Genomic DNA, 12,141 nt, shown 5'->3' on the forward strand with positions numbered 1-12,141 from the left:
CTTTTTTTCCCCCCTCCTTTTGCTTTCCCTGAAGCAACTCCTTGTGACCTTATCTCTTTTACACAGATTGGAATAACCAGGTAATGAATTTTGAGACCAAAGTGAAGCAGCCCTGTGGTTCAGAATTTTTATTCCATCAAGTCTGATTATCAGATTACAAACTGCATTTCCAGTCCTTATTTCAGGCACCCTTGGAAAGACCTTGCCCGCTCTACTGGTTACATTAGGCTTGCATGTGTATATTTTTTATATTTTTCTGAACTGACTTTATACATTGACATTTTATTTCTCATGCTGCTTATTGACATATTTCCATATTAATATTTCTTTCTTTGACTTTACAAGTTTCTAATTCCTAGGAAGTGGAGCTTCTCAGTAATGTGCCAGCTGCACTGGGAGAGTTGGGGTTTTTTGCTTTAAATAACAAGCATAGATGTCAGTCTTTATTGTACAAATGACAACTAAACTATGGCTTACAAAAAGGTCCAGGAACTTTCTTCTGTTATCTCACAACTCTGTGCAGTGTCTTTTGTGTGTGTGTGACAACAGAAATATCATGTTCGGCTTCTTGCCTCTAACACATGGTTTCCATAGAAACATCAGCTAAACACCCAATTTAGCTATTAGTGAGTTCAGTCCACAACTGAAGAATTTTAAAAACCTAAAAATAAGCAGCTAGAAAATATTTAATGTCTCTATGGGTGAAGCATAAAGGATGTCCTATTAAATGTCGTATTGAAGTTTCATCCTCAAGCAGAGCTGAGTTGGGGAGGAGCAGATTTCTGGCGGTGGGGTGGCCGTGGCCAAGCTCGGGCTGTAGGTGGCGCTGTCGCTGCACAGGAAAAGCTGAGCTCTTCCAGCCCCTCCCTAGGGAATTGTTATCCCTGAAGCGTTTGGAAGCATGCATTCCATGGTAGGACTTGCTAAGGGTTTGGTAGAGTTCTTCTTTCCCGAGGATTAGAGAGAAACATGGAGAGAGGTGTTGGATTTTTTCTCCTTTGTGAAATAGTGCTTTGAAAAGCAGTTGGAGCTCATGAATGAACGAGGAGCAATGATATAAACAACCCAGTCAAAATTGGGTTTATTGTATCTCAGGTGTTGAAATTTTCCTCTAGAAGTCATCCCTTCTGCTAACTTGTTTGCCAAAACAAATAAATACCACTCTTAGGTTCTATTGTTTCTTAAGCTGAGCATTTGAAATCCAAATTAATGAATGGATCTATGAAAAAATAATAGAGATGAAGGCTCTCTGAAATCCTTCAGACAAGTCGTTTCCAGATTTCCCTGAGTGTACTAACAGCCTGTAGCTGTAGGCACCCCCCTTCCCAAATCTGGGGATATAGTGGAGGGAAGCCAAAGGGGAAATGGAAAGGGGAAAAATGTGTTATTTATTAGCAATCAGGAGAAATCTGAGTTCCTAAATGGTGAACTGAAAAATATAAATCATCTCAAAAAGTGATTTGTTTTTCTTAGTCTGCACACATACTTGCTTAAACATTTTATGCACACTAAAAAAAAACACCCTCTAAATTCTCAAAGGGAGTGGAAGAACTTTGCTGTTAAAGTCTAAAAAAGGCAAAAAATACCCTTGTGCAGGGAAACAAATTTAGCAGCCTGTCAAGATCAGCTGTAAAACACAAGTCTTGCCATAATGATTTAAGGCTCCACAAATACTAGGACAAATGAAGATATTATTATTTGCACTTAAGAATGTAAATGGAGGATAGAACTTGTGGCTATCCAAGGTAACACAAGCCATGAAAAAAAGTGGATAGTCTTTTCATAATTTGCTCGTGGAATGCTAATATTTTTCAGTGAGGTATTGATGTGTGTTCATGAAGTCTGAAGTAGAATAAACCCACTTTACTGATGGGAAGGAGGAGCAGAGAAGGACATAGGCACAAAAGTGATTTGTTTGCAAAGTAACCTGAACAGGCAAAGGAACTTTCTGAATTTACAGAAATCAGCTCTTTGGAATGGAAATATTCTATAAGCTTGTGAAAAACAGGGCAAACACTGGCTTGCTTTTTTTTGGGGGGGGAGGAGGGGAACATACTCATTTTAGTTTTCTTAGCATGTGGTATTTTTCTCTCCAATGTAAACTTACAGAGTAGCCATGTTATACCTTCCTGTTTTTTTAAAATATATTTTGGAGATCCCAAGTTCTCCTGGAACTTTGTTCCTGGGAGATGTGCTGCAGCTGTGTGTCTGCCAGGCAATAGGCAAGGTAAGTCCTTACACCTGGTGTACTTGGGGCAGCCTCTCTTCACCTGTGAGTCATTATGTCATCTTCTAAACCTCCAAATCCTACTGATTTTTAAGAGATAATGAGAAGTTAGACACTGCAATGTAATTTCTGAGAGCTGCATCAGAGATAGTTTTCAAATGTTAAGCGACCCTTCTCTCAAGTGAGATCTGAGGGGGTTTTTTTTTTCAAGAAATGGAAATACAGGGGGGTGGTAGAAGGGGGAATATGGTGGGTATATTCTTTTAAAATCCAGCACAGTAGTTTTGAATTCATGCTGTATTCACTCAGTGTTCAGTAGAAAGGGCCTTAATGATAACTGTAAATGAGGAGCAAGCACATAATTATATCTGATAGCAAATTTTTGCAAGACATCTGTGCAATATTCAGGGTTAGGTGTGAAAGATGGGCATGGAACTGTGAATGATCAAAACAAAATGAGGCAAACCATCTTTTGTAGCATTACCATGGAACTGAGGCACAGCTGATGATTGCTTTTATTTTTTTTCCTGTATTAGGGTGGATTTTTTGAGGTAGTTCATTAAAAGCCGATGCCTGAAGTTGTTTGCATTTCCCATTGATCTGTGTGTGCTCGGTTCATTTACTGTTCAAATCATCGCCTTGCTGCTTTCAGCTGAAAGGCCCCGCTGCACCAGGACGCTCCTGCTCAGGCATTAACTCCTCCTGATCCCGTTCCAAAGCTGCCTGACGTGTTGCCAAGGCAGGGGGAGCGAGGATGGGGAAGCGCCCTCGAGGAGTATTTTGGCTGATGCATCTCTAGTGACACCTTGTGGGATGTTTCACAGAACCGCCTACAGCTTTTTTTGGGGAAGGAAGAACCTGCAAGGTTTGTTGTGCAAAAAGCTGCCCAAATAGTGGGGTACACTTAAACCTCTAAACTCGCCTATAATTAAAAATTAAACTATACAGATAAACTTTCTCATGTTGAAGTTGTCCTTCCTTAGTCCATTCAGGTGTTAAACCATTGTGGATATGTATGGAGATAGATATGTATATATAATCTATATCTAGATAATATTATCTAGAAATAAATTTTAAGTTTTAAAAATAAACATATTAAGATTCTCTTTAGAGTGAACCAATGAGATAGGGGAATGTTGCAAATGAGCTGCAGCTGGTGTGATTTAGGTGTACTCAGTACACAGCTCGTTGTCCTGGTAAAGGTTTGATGTTCTGAGGAAAAACTGGCCAGGAAAAATAGCCCAAACAATTGAAATTATGTTCAAAAATGAATATGTAGAGAACTTTAATCGGCATTTTATTATCCAATAATTCACTTTTAGAACCTTCTGGTGATTTTCAGCTATTGGTAAGATCTTTTTTTCCTATTGAGTGGTACTGGATAACTGTTTTGGTTAGATGTGCTGAAAGATTTGTTTCCTGTTGCTTGCTCTTGTTTTGAGGAGATGGCCAAGTCTGGGGGTGACCAAAATCTCCTGTAGAGAATATAAAAAATTTTATCTCATTATGTTCTTTAAGTTCTGTGCTGGTTGATGCTTCACCCATCTGACATTTCAAAATGCCTTGCACTGGTCAGAAGATGAATCCCAGCTAACCATGGGGGAAGAGAGCAGGGGTTTTTGTTTGTTTGTTGTTTTTTTTTTTTTTTTTTTTGAGACAGACCAGTTTTTTAGAAAATTTTGAACCAAATTGAAATAGTTTGAACCAAATAAAAATTTGTATGTTTATTGCTGGGCCTGTGGGTGTGGAGATTGTAGCAGGGGAGATGGGAGATTTAGAAAGATAAATTGCTACATGAGGATAATTTGGGAAAGAGGACTGAAAAGAAATTTGAAGATGATTTATTGTTTCTTACTTGCTCAGAAGAATATTTCTTCTTTCTGTGCATAAGTATAATGAATGAAGATTTAGCTTGATCCTTTAGTGACTGAGAAGGAGGAATTGGTTACTTCTGGAAAATGCTGTGCGTTGTCTTCCAGCACAGCCCAGCTGAACTGGGATTTGTTTGTTTGTTTTGTCTAAATACTCAGCCTTTCCTTTCTTTGCCTGCATGGTTCCTCTGGCTTTCTCCCCCTCCCTTAACCGTTGCAGGCTTCTGTGGAGTTGTGTGATTAGTTTTTCAATTGATGCCCCTGATTCCATTGGGAATGTTCTTTGTTTCCATGTCTTTTCCCTAGGTGGAAGCACTGGGCCAGCTGAGCCTGAGAAAGGCAAAAGGGCTCTCCAGCACCTGAATCCATGAGTCAGTCCAGAGGCCCTCTTCTATTCAGAGACCTTCCACAAAACTCTGCTGTGATAAAATAACAGCTTTACAAAGGGGTGAGTTTGAGCTCTAATTTATATAGTAATTAATAATACACAAATGAGCTGGGGGAGGCTTTGGCCAGGTCTTCTTCTGCAGCTCCTGTGCAAAGATGATGCTGTTTTACACACCTTATATATATTGCTTTCCTTTTAATTCATGTGTACTGATACTTCCTGCTTGCTTCTTGCTTTCCATGCCTGGCACTTGAAAGTGAGGTATTTGAATTGTTGCTCAGTTGTGTGGTGTTTTGTTTGCATGCAGATAGCACAGGTAGAGGGCAGAGGCAGAAGACAGGTTGGCCTGCTGGTGTTAGCTCCAGTTTCCATGTCTCTGTAGTGAAGAGTTAGAACTTGTGTAGCCAAACTTAGTACAAAGCTGATACCTAAAGCACCTCTTGTTGGGGGCTGAGTGCAGGAGGGCCATGAAGCTGGGCAGGTTTCATTCTCTCCTGGACTGAAACAACAGAAGTTGTGACTTGGTGAGGTAGCACTGTGGTCCAGTGGCAGAACAGGCCCTGCATTCAGGCTCTGCCTGCTGATCTTTCCCCAAAAACCTGATGCCACTGCAAACTTCCTCCTGTGCCAGAGCTCTGAAAGCCTCACCCACTGGGCAAACACTCAGTTACTAAAAATCCTGATAGCTGGCATCTGTATTCAAGGCAGGAGGCAGCTCCTTCCTATGAACAGCCTACGTAGGAAACAGCCCACGTAGTTTGCTGCCACTCTCCTGCCTTCACTGTGCAGGGGAGTTTATCTTTACTAGAAACAGTAACTTAAAAGTGACCTTCATACTTACTGAAAGCACAGTGTGCTTGGCTGTGACTCATGGAAGCAGCCCAGGTATTGGGGAATGTCAGCATTTCCCTCTCCTGCCTGGTCCAGCAGTCAAACCAAGCCTCGTTCTGTGTCAGGTTCCATATTGAAGGTGATGTGTATGATGGCTCTGTCCCTGCCAGATTCCAGAATAAATCAAAAGCTCCAAAACCACTGCTGGCTGCTCAAAACAGCTCTGTGCTGGCTCGGCTGGGTTTCACAGTGAAGCCCCATGCTCTGGTGTGTCTCATTTCAGTTTTAGAATAATAAATCCAGTTTGGGTCGTGAGCCTCCAGCTGAAATAAAAGCCATTTTTTTCTGTAGCTGTATTGCCTCCCTGAGGAATCCTTGGTCTCCCTCTTTACTGTGATCTTTGATGATTTTTGCCTCCTGTGCTGTTCATTGGTGCTTTACTTTAGCAGGAAATCCCCTTTTTTTTTTAAAAAAAAAGCCTTGTGATGAGTCACTGCTGCTGTTTGCTTCAAACTGAAGGGGGTTCCAACTATGAAATTGTATTATTGCTAAAATAGAATCCTGTTCCATTGCGTAGGTAGCAGTTGAAAGCAGAGAAAGGTCTGGGGGAGTTGTAGGGTGAGCAAGCAGTGTTGCTGCTCATTTGTTTACTAGGGGCCTAATGGCAATTCCAGTAACCAGTAAGCAGCCTAGGAGTCCAGTAGAGCAAAACTCATCTCTAGCTGAAAAGCAGTTCTGTATCTCTGAAGCTGAGCATAAAGAAGCACAAAAACAGCCCCCAAACCATAATAGTTAGTGTGTTTCTAGCAAAAGATATTAAGATCCATTCAGTAAGAAGCATAGTTTGGTTTGGGGTTTTTGTGTGTCTGTGTATGTTCATTAGGGATTCAAAATTGAATTGCTTTAAGAATGGTTCTTTTAGACGTGGAAGATTGCTTTCAATTTAGTTCCTTCATTGGAAACCTGGCTATCCTCATCTCTGTGTTACTGTTGGTTTAGCCCTGCTGCTTTAAGCTGCAGTGTTCTGAAACCATAGGCTATCACTTTGTTTTATCTGAAGTAACTGCTGCAGAACTCTGTCATGCTGGAGTTTTGACCAATTTCCAAATCCCTGTGTGTGTATACAGGAGATGGAGATTGTCATTTGAGGTAGGCTTTAGTCCTGTCAGGGATGCAGGTAATCCAGGTCTATCCTCTGGATGCTGACTTTTCACCCTCTTTCAGCTCTGGATTTCCTTCCTTATTTCAGAGTTCACCTGACAGCTTCTGCAAGATACAGCAAAACAACCCCCCAGATTACAAAAGGCACCATTTAAAGGCGTGTTTTATCAATGTGTTCAATATTAAGATTTTGAAGGCTGTAGTTAGTGGGCATTGAAAAGGACCATGGGCTGCTGATAGCACCACACTAACACTTGAGTTTGAAGAGAGTCTCACTACTGGTTTTACAGCATATTGCTGGAAAGGAAATAAGTTAATAAAAGCCACAAAGATGTACAATTTCCCATAGCCTTTGACTAATGCTGTAAGACAGAGAGCAGTTAAAAAACCACTCTGAGCTGAAGGTGGGGGGATTTCCTTGGGAAGAATACTTGGAAAGGGCCTTGCTCTGAACCAGACCGGGAGGGAGACAGTTCTAACTTCTGACAGGAGTGCCTGTGCTGAATGGGAGGATAGCTCCATCCCTCAACCCCCAAAATGCTTTTGGATTAGCATCTCTTCAAAGGTATTTCATGCTGAAGACTCAGAATCCCATAGCAATGCTCTATGATGTCTGATTTGCTTGGCTGCAGTCCTCTCAGGTAACAGGACCAAAGGCTGAATATGCTTTTTTAGGAGTTTGGGTTGAACTAACCTTGAATGCTTGCCAACATTTAGAAGACTTACAAGTAGTAATGTATGAGACTCACAGGCACTCTGCTATGGTTTGAGGCTTCCTACAAAATAGGATGCACAGGGAACTGCAGAAGCTTAGAGTAAGGTCACAATTAATAGGTGGATAAATATCCCTACATTATAAAACAATCCTCAGTGTTTAATGGTTTTCCTAGGTTATAATTGCTGGGGAAGTACATAAGGGAAGTAGAACTTTGTTTATTATAACATTACAGTGCTCCAAGAACTTTTTTCTTTTTTTTAATTCTTAAAGGAAAAGAGAAAAGAAAAAGAACCCCACCTTATCTCCACTCCAGCAAATGGCTTTTCCTTACATCATTTATAAAAATTAATCATTTTAACAACTTTTTTCTTTGCTGTTCAAAGAAGTTTTATATTTTTCTTGATTGTTCCCCAATGCCTGTACACTGCCTCTGTCTATGTTTTATGAGTAAAATCTAAATAACACAAGGGTACAGTTTCCATAAATTTAAGGTCATATGAGGTGGAAATAGCAGCCTAAGATCAGGAGTTCCTTCATTTTTATAGTCCTTTTGGTTGGTAACAGGAAACAGCTCTAAGGCAGTTTGCTTGTAGGATATATAGGAGTGTTTGCCTTTATAGATTTGTGTGTGTGTGTCTACAGGCTTATGTGATGGAGAGCTGCCTTAGGAATATTTGGATCTGGCTTCTAACAGCCAGAGAGCTCTCTCTTGTGTGGTTATTAACTTTACCACACACTTGGAGAACAATATTGCAGAGTTGTAAGCAGATATTACTCTTGATTTCACAAAAAGGGAAAATTACATTCATATGCTTCATGGGGAAGGTGGGGCAGGCAACTTCTGCTTCAGTGCTCTGGGGACTGCTGGTGCTTGTAGAAAGGTCACCAGATCCTCCAGAGAGGCTGGGAAAGAGTACAGTTCTCATCTGAAATGGACACGTGTCACATCTCCCCACCTCGTCTCCTCCCAAGTGCCTTTCCTCCTGTCCACCAGCAGCCAGGACACCGCCTCTGAGAGAGCCTCACTTCTCCTTGCCCTTGGTCAGCTGCAAACCCAGCTGCAGGCATCTTGCTCTGTTCAGCCATCTGTACTGAGGGCAAGCAGCACCATCGCTCACTGGGTGCATCAGAGTGTTTTCCTTTCTTCCTTTTCTTCCTTTGCTCCTTTTTTCCTTTCATTTTTAACCCAGACTCACGTTGTTGTCCATCACCTTATTTCATTCTCAGCCCTTTCTGTGGAGGTATCTGGGTGAAGATAGTATCTCATTGCACTCCTTGCTGCTGAGATAAAAATCAGAGACCAGAAAAACTTCGTTTTGTGATAGATCAGGTTGTTGAGAGAATTCTGAGTCCTCTGGGATCTGTGTCTGATTTTCTTTTTGCAGCTCAGCCAAGAAATAGCACAAGGCAGGAAAGTGTCTGCAGCTTGCAGGTTTTGGCAGTCCCTGAATCTGGGGGAAAATGCTTTGCTTCCTGCAAAAATACCATGTCTCCATAAAGTAAAGGTCACTTTTCTGTCAAACCACTAAAAGTTGCTTTAAGATGTCATTGACGTAGAGAGTAGTAAATTTAGAATAGCTCCAGGGCTGACTTTTCTCTCTTGGTAACTGGCAAGCAGGTGAAAGTGTGTATGGATAGGGAAGAAATCTCTCAGGAGTTGGTGCAGAAAGAGAAAATGCTTTCTTGGAGGATTTAGACACTACTTAAAATTAGGTTTAATTCCAATTTGGACCAGAATTTAAACTCTGCAGTACCTCAGTAAAAAACGTAGTAGTAGAGGCCAGTGGGTGGCAAACCAGCTCAAGGTGTCTTTATTGCCAAGAAAAAAGTGTTGTAGTCAAACCTTCCTGTGACACTAATCTGCATGCTTTAAGTTTGTGAGATTGACAAATGTGATGGAAGGGATGTTCCCACAAACACAAAATGGGATATTCCCATGATCCCACAACCTTTGTTCCTGCTGGAGCCTGCTGCTGGCCTGATGTGAAGCCTGTTTTCATGCTTGATGTTGTATCAACTTCATGAGCATCTTCATGAAAATCCAGTGAAATAGCATAATATATTTGAGTAAAAGCAAAGAATTTGTAGAATCACCATCTAAGACCTCATAAAGGAGCTGTGGCATTTCCAATTTTTCCATAAGGAAGTGAGATTTTGTTGTGGGTGGTCTTCTGTTCACAGCTAAGCAGTAAAACCACACAATGAGCAGGAACAAAATGGGTGGCAAGTGCCTTGACTTTTAATACATCTCAGGCAAAAGCTGGTTTAGTCCAAACTAAAATCAAAGCAGTTCACTAAAATTTAGAGTAGAGCTGGGCAGCAGCATCTCCCTCCCTCATAAAGCCACTCCTGTGAGCACAAAAATATATTTTAATAGTGTTTGAAGAGTGGATAAGAGGTAACCTCACCTTTAAGTGTTTGTTTCACCTCAAAAACCTGACAGCTGGGACTGGCTGTCTCACTGCTACTTCTTGATCTGGGGCATATGAACCTGTTCAAGCCATAGGTAACTAAAAGAGAGCAGCCAACCTGCTTGTGAGTGCAGCAGAAGAGAGAATTTCAGCTTGAGAGAGCCCTGGGTGCGTGGGAGCAGCTCTGATTTGGGCACCAGTGAGAGAGAAGGACAGCTGCAGCCAGCCAGGGAGTAGGGAAGGATTCTGTGGAGGACAGCAGGCTGCCTGCTTTCAGAGCAACCAGCAGAACAATCTCCTAATGCCCTGAGTGTGCTATCTAAGTGTCAGGTTCATGCTAAATCTCAGAACATTTCTGGGCAGCAAATCTGTCTCAAGTTGCCTCTCCAGAAAGTTGGAGTCCCAAAGTGTTTTGAGCACTATTGAAATTGCTTTTTTTCCATCCCCAGTCTTCTTTCTTCTTTGTAGTGCTCTTTTCTCCCCTGAATAATACTTACATGTCAATTAAGCCCTTTACAAGTCACCAAGGATCTGGTATTTTAAGCTGTTGTCTTGGCATTATATTAAATTTTCTCTAACTCATTTCCTTATTTTTCCCCTATGGGAAGCCCCTAAACAAGCAGTTCTTCAATGGACAATAAAATAATTTGAATGGCAGCCATCCAACCTGGCCTTTTTCTAGATAAGTGGTTTGGGTATGCTTAAGAACCAATGAAATTTTTAATATTCAGTTTTGTGTGGTGTAGCCAAAGGGGTTTTCTTCTTCTGAATGGGGGCAGTGGGAAAGTCAGGTAAAAAGGTGATTTCTGCTGTACCCCCACAGTTTTCCACTGGAGGTTAAAAGAAAGGGTTCCCCCCCTTCAAATTTTCCATTGACTGCTTTTCTCTGCCTCCACCAAACACTTTGTTGTGCCTGCCTTGCTGTGCTGAAAATGTCAATACTTTCATATCACCGATGTTTACAGGAGGTAAAAAAGAAAACCCTCTAATTGTTTGAGTCAGGAGGGCTGTGAAGCTGCTGTAAACAGGAAAGGAAGGGCCCACATGATCATCTGCTCTTCTCTGGAAGCAGGAAGGATGCTGTGCCCTGTTCACATCTGTGGCACAGAGGGAGCATCCCCTCCCTGCCTGTGCCTGCTTTGGGCATGGCTGGTGCTTGGAGTAGCCCAGCAGAACAGGAAATGTCCAGGCTCAGAAGGACTCCAGTTCAAACATTTGTGGTTTGCATTTTATTCAGGGAATGTTTTCCAGAATCAATTCTCATCTTTGGTCACTTCTCTTAGCTCGTGGCACCTGACCTTAAAGCCTTAACAGTCCTGGCTTTGCCTTGTCATGCATGAGGAGGAAAGTGGCTGTTCGTGGTGTCCCTGGCAGAAACCACAGCGGTTCTGGTGAACAGGTGATGGATAATAAACCCAGGAGCTGCACACATGCAAAGATTTAGTTTAGCCCCATCACGGTTGAGCTGACAGGTGCTGACAAAATCACAGCCATGCCCTGAGCTATTTGCAGTCCCATTGCAATTAAGCATGTTGGTCAGTCCAAAGGTGAAAGCTGTGTTGGAGTGCAGTGAAAGCCAAAACCACAGAAGGCTAAATTCACTGTATTCTGTGTGAATGCACTGCTGAGTAATATTTAATGTTTTTCCCTTCTTATTCAGTCATCCAGTGGGAAAAGCATTTTTCTTCAGAGGATTGCTTCTTGGCTTTGACTTCTTTTGCTGCTTGCATTTGAGTATGTGTCACTCACCTCCCAGCACTTTGCTACTGAGCCTTTGCTGGGTTTCAAACATCCCCTGTTGAGAGTGTTCAGCTTTTTATAAATACTTATGTAAAATTAAGCAAGAGTTCAGGGTAAGAACAAGTGACTGATGTGGAGCCGAGTGTATAGGATGCTGTTCTGAGAAGTGGAAGATGTTGATGCTGTTGCATTTTTAAAAAATTTGTTTTAAGCAGGCAGCCAGTAAATCTGAGCTCTTGTTGGTAAATATGTGAACCATCTAACTAAAGTCATGAGTATTTTGTCTGAGAAAGTGACAGTAAATGCTTCATATGGAGAGGAACACTACTGCAAAAGACTGGAGAAATCAACCTGCATCTCCAGGACTTACACAGGAGGTGTAAAGGGAATTAAACTCCCTTCAGGAAAAGGCAGGGGAAAGGATTGGACCCGGGTTTCCCACATCCTGATGCTGACCCTGGCCTGTTGTTTCCTCTGTTATAATTGCAAATGCCTGCAGAACAGTTGTGTTTGAACAAACCTGCAGTGAATTGAACGTGAATTTGCAAATGACTGCTCTCTGCGTGCATGAGAGGAGCTGAGTAAGTGCTTTGACAGAAAAGCTCCACCCTGCTCTCCTGAGCAGCTGAGATATTTCTGCTAGGAGGATGGGAATGCTCTCAAGGCAGTTAGATCACAAGTATTACAGCAGGAATCTCCTAAAAATCTCAGCAGGGTTTTTAGTCCTCAGTGTAGAACTGCACAGGTTTGGTTGTCACCAAAACCGAAAGTGATACACCAATCAGACTTAGAGA

General features: G+C 41.8%; 1 protein-coding gene across 3 annotated transcripts in view; it reads left to right on the forward strand.

The window, feature by feature from the left end:
- The first annotated feature begins 2,334 nt into the window (after positions 1-2,334).
- TNIP3 (TNFAIP3 interacting protein 3) overlaps positions 2,335-12,141 on the forward strand; it is a 50,042-nt gene continuing 40,235 nt past the window's right edge. For 2 of the 3 annotated variants that reach the window (XM_064712382.1, XM_064712384.1), the window contains exons 1-3: positions 2,335-2,408; positions 2,880-3,092; positions 4,405-4,546. The gene's annotated coding sequence lies outside the window, so the exon portion shown is untranslated. Of the gene's footprint in view, positions 2,409-2,879; positions 3,093-3,443; positions 3,576-4,404; positions 4,547-12,141 lie in introns of those variants that run through there. The other variant, XM_064712383.1, reaches the window with a different exon arrangement.

This window comes from Zonotrichia leucophrys, chromosome 4 (genome assembly GCF_028769735.1).
Source record: "Zonotrichia leucophrys gambelii isolate GWCS_2022_RI chromosome 4, RI_Zleu_2.0, whole genome shotgun sequence".
Classification (NCBI taxonomy): Eukaryota; Metazoa; Chordata; class Aves; order Passeriformes; family Passerellidae; genus Zonotrichia; species Zonotrichia leucophrys.